We start from the raw sequence: 5,000 nt of genomic DNA, 5'->3' as shown, positions 1-5,000 counted from the left end.
TTGTAAGCACGTATGCTCGAGCGCTCTCCATCGTGTAAGCACGGACATAACGCACGAAGTCCGAAGACCGCGTACGTTAACATGCTGGACATATCGAGAAAGCGCGAACCATGCTAGGCGTACCCATGTCGAGGCCCTCGCGTTAAAGATCATACTCTTCTTTTCGTTCTCTCTTCTTTGCCCAGAAATAATATATATTTCTTATAATATATACCTCTTAGTTTATGTATTTCTCTCTTAGGACACCTCAATTTTATATGTATATATTATATTTCATTCGAACAATTTTTGTTCGTCGCCCCTTTTTGTGTGTAGTATTTCGTTTGGTCTTTGCCATTAAATTTTTGTATACGAAAAATATATTTTCGCTCGGATAGAAAACCCCTTTTGGGTTTCTGAGAGTTGATGTGAGAGTCGTACAAGTATAACGAATATACGTTGTATCCAACCCAACATTCTGGGCTTACCACATAAGGGCCATTCGGTCTGAGACACCGACCCGTGGTCATGCTGTGTAGAGAAAAATTCGCAACGGAACGCGGTACAGAACAGTCGAGGAATGGACCTCGAGGAGCTGAACGACTGCTTCTCGACCGAGATCGTAGAATAGCCGCTCGCCCGCCGCTGCGCCGACCGGTCCGCTCGAACCGACGTGCTCTCTTATAGTAACCAAACGGGCGGCCGCGACGACCGCGGCGCCGGCCGCTCAGCACGGGCGCTTATGGTGGTAAACTGCCGCGCGTACAGACCAACCGGCCGGGCTGCTGGTACTTAGCCGCTGAAACTATGGTCGATTCGAACATATATTAACATACGATTTTTATTCGATAAATCGTTATTGTACATATTAAACGTTAGTTTCCACCGAAAGAAAAATTTTTTAGAATTTTTTTTTTCCAAAAATTGCAAGAGTAAACTTTTTTAATATTCGATTTAAAAATTTTTAAATGCTTAATCCTTACATTAAACTACTGGGAGAACTCAGAAATCATAATGAAAAAAATTACAAAAATTTATTTTTCTCAGAAACTCCGAAAAACAGAGTGGTCGAATCCGTGCAAGCCGGAATTTTTCTAAGTCCCCACGGTCAAGAGTAAACTTTTTTAATAAGCGTTTTAAAATTATTTCAATGTTTAATCCATGCGTAAACATGAAGTTTATTAACGTTTTTAACATTAAAAAAAATTACAAAAATTTATTTTTCAAAAAAAATGGAAAAAACCGATTCGTCGGAGCGAGGTGTCCTGCCCGTGCGGTAATTCCAGCAGGCGAATCGGACTTCCCGAAATTTTTCTAAGTCCCACGGTCGACACCAACTTTTTTAATAAGCGTTTTAAAATTATTTCAATGTTTAATCCATGCGTAAACATGAAGTTTATTAACGTTTTTAACATTAAAAAAAATTACAAAAATTTATTTTTCGGAAAAAAAGGAAAAAACCGATTCGGCGGAGCGAGGTGTCCAGCCCGTGCGGTAATTCCAGCAGGCGAATCGGACTTCCCGAAATTTTTCTAAGTCCCACGGTCGACACCAACTTTTTTAATAAGCGTTTTAAAATTATTTCAATGTTTAATCCATGCGTAAACATGAAGTTTATTAACGTTTTTAACATTAAAAAAAATTACAAAAATTTATTTTTCGGAAAAAATGGAAAAAACCGATTCGTCGGAGCGAGGTGTCCTGCCCGTGCGGTAATTCCAGCAGGCGAATCGGACTTCCCGAAATTTTTCTAAGTCCCACGGTCGACACCAACTTTTTTAATAAGCGTTTTAAAATTATTTCAATGTTTAATCCATGCGTAAACATGAAGTTTATTAACGTTTTTAACATTAAAAAAAATTACAAAAATTTATTTTTCGGAAAAAAAGGAAAAAACCGATTCGGCGGAGCGAGGTGTCCAGCCCGTGCGGTAATTCCAGCAGGCGAATCGGACTTCCCGAAATTTTTCTAAGTCCCACGGTCGACACCAACTTTTTTAATAAGTGTTTTAAAATTATTTCAATGTTTAATCCATGCGTAAACATGAAGTTTATTAACGTTTTTAACATTAAAAAAAATTACAAAAATTTATTTTTCGGAAAAAATGGAAAAAACCGATTCGTCGGAGCGAGGTGTCCTGCCCGTGCGGTAATTCCAGCAGGCGAATCGGACTTCCCGAAATTTTTCTAAGTCCCACGGTCGACACCAACTTTTTTAATAAGCGTTTTAAAATTATTTCAATGTTTAATCCATGCGTAAACATGAAGTTTATTAACGTTTTTAACATTAAAAAAAATTACAAAAATTTATTTTTCGGAAAAAAAGGAAAAAACCGATTCGGCGGAGCGAGGTGTCCAGCCCGTGCGGTAATTCCAGCAGGCGAATCGGACTTCCCGAAATTTTTCTAAGTCCCACGGTCGACACCAACTTTTTTAATAAGTGTTTTAAAATTATTTCAATGTTTAATCCATGCGTAAACATGAAGTTTATTAACGTTTTTAACATTAAAAAAAATTACAAAAATTTATTTTTCGGAAAAAATGGAAAAAACCGATTCGTCGGAGCGAGGTGTCCTGCCCGTGCGGTAATTCCAGCAGGCGAATCGGACTTCCCGAAATTTTTCTAAGTCCCACGGTCGACACCAACTTTTTTAATAAGCGTTTTAAAATTATTTCAATGTTTAATCCATGCGTAAACATGATGTTTATTAACGTTTTCAACGTTAAAAAAAATTACAAAAATTTATTTTTCAAGAAAAATGGAAAATACCGATTCGGCGGAGCGAGGTGTCCAGCCCGTGCGGTAATTCCAGCAGGCGAATCGGACTTCCCGAAATTTTTCTAAGTCCCACGGTCGACACCAACTTTTTTAATAAGTGTTTTAAAATTATTTCAATGTTTAATCCATGCGTAAACATGACGTTTATTAACGTTTTTGACATTAAAAAAAATTACAAAAATTTATTTTTCAAAAAAAATGGAAAAAACCGATTCGTCGGAGCGAGGTGTCCAGCCCGTGCGGTAATTCCAGCAGGCGAATCGGACTTCCCGAAATTTTTCTAAGTCCCACGGTCGACACCAACTTTTTTAATAAGCGTTTTAAAATTATTTCAATGTTTAATCCATGCGTAAACATGATGTTTATTAACGTTTTCAACGTTAAAAAAAATTACAAAAATTTATTTTTCAAAAAAAATGGAAAAAACCGATTCGTCGGAGCGAGGTGTCCTGCCCGTGCGGTAATTCCAGCAGGCGAATCGGACTTCCCGAAATTTTTCTAAGTCCCACGGTCGACACCAACTTTTTTAATAAGTGTTTTAAAATTATTTCAATGTTTAATCCATGCGTAAACATGACGTTTATTAACGTTTTTGACATTAAAAAAAATTACAAAAATTTATTTTTCAAAAAAAATGGAAAAAACCGATTCGTCGGAGCGAGGTGTCCAGCCCGTGCGGTAATGCCAGCAGGCGATCCGGGGTACTCGAAATTTTTCTAAGTCCCGACGGTCAAGAGTAAACTTTTTCATCGCATATTTCAAAATTTTTTCAATGTTTAATCTACGCATAAAAACGCAGTTTATCGCAGTTTTTAACGTTGAGAAAATTGACAAAAATTTTTTTTTCACTGAAAATGGAAAAAATGTATCGGTCGATGCGGGCTATCCAGGCCGTGCGGTAATTCCAGCAGGCGATCCGGGGTACTCGAAATTTTTCTAAGTCCCGACGGTCAAGAGTAAACTTTTTCATCACATATTTCAAAATTTTTTTAATGTTTAATCCACGCATAAAAACGCAGTTTATTAACGTTTTTAACGTTGAGAAAATTGACAAAAATTTTTTTTTCACTGAAAATGGAAAAAATGTATCGGTCGATGCGGGCTGTCCAGGCCGTGCGGTAATTCCAGCAGGCGATCCGAGGTACTCGAAATTTTTCTAAGTCCGAACGGTCAAGAGTAAACTTTTTCATCACATATTTCAAAATTTTTTTAATGTTTAATCCACGCATAAAAACGCAGTTTATTAACGTTTTTAACGTTGAGAAAATTGACAAAAATTTTTTTTTCACTGAAAATGGAAAAAATGTATCGGTCGATGCGAGCTGTCCAGGCCGTGCGGTAATTCCAGCCGGCGATCCGAGGTACTCGAAATTTTTCTAAGTCCGAACGGTCAAGAGTAAACTTTTTCATCACATATTTCAAAATTTTTTCAATGTTTAATCCACTCATAAAAACGCAGTTTATTAACGTTTTTAACGTTGAGAAAATTGACAAAAATTTTTTTTTCACTGAAAATGGAAAAAATGTATCGGTCGATGCGGGCTGTCCAGGCCGTGCGGTAATTCCAGCAGGCGATCCGGGGTACTCGAAATTTTTCTAAGTCCGAACGGTCAAGAATAAACTTTTTTATTACATGTTTTAAAAATTTTTCAATGCTTAATCCGTGCATAAGAGTGCAGTTTATTAACGTTTTTAAGGTTGAAAAAATTGACAAAAATTTTTTTTTCTCTGAAAATGAAAAAAATGTATCGGTCGAAGCGGGCTGTCCAGGCCGCGCGGTAATGCCAGCAGGTCGAACGGGGCGACCCGAAATTTTTCTAAGTCCCTGCGGTCAAGAATAAACTTTTTTATTATGCGTTTTAAAATTTTTTCGGCGCTTAATCCATGGATAAAAAGGCAGCCCGAACACGTTTTTAACGTTGAAAAAATTGACCAAAATTTTTTTTTCACAAAAACTGCGAAAAACAGATCGACCGAATCTACTTTTCTCCGTCTCGCGGTAAGTCCAACCGGCCAAACCGGCTGACTCGAAATTTTTCCAAGTCCCAACGGTCAGGAATAAAATTTTTCAAAATTCGGTTTAAAAATTTTCCAACGCTTAAGTCGTGTACGAATAACGATGAAAAAATGTACAAAAATTTTTTTTATCTCGTTATTTTTCAAAGTTCCAGCGGCGTATTGCTTTTCAACTGAGCGAAAAAAAACGGAGAAACGAACGAAAGAGGAGAAAAATTTTTTCCTCT

This window comes from Nomia melanderi, unplaced genomic scaffold, assembly GCF_051020985.1.
Source record: "Nomia melanderi isolate GNS246 unplaced genomic scaffold, iyNomMela1 scaffold0169, whole genome shotgun sequence".
In the NCBI taxonomy this organism is placed as follows: domain Eukaryota; kingdom Metazoa; phylum Arthropoda; class Insecta; order Hymenoptera; family Halictidae; genus Nomia; species Nomia melanderi.
Note: the sequence above shows the minus strand (reverse complement) of the source record.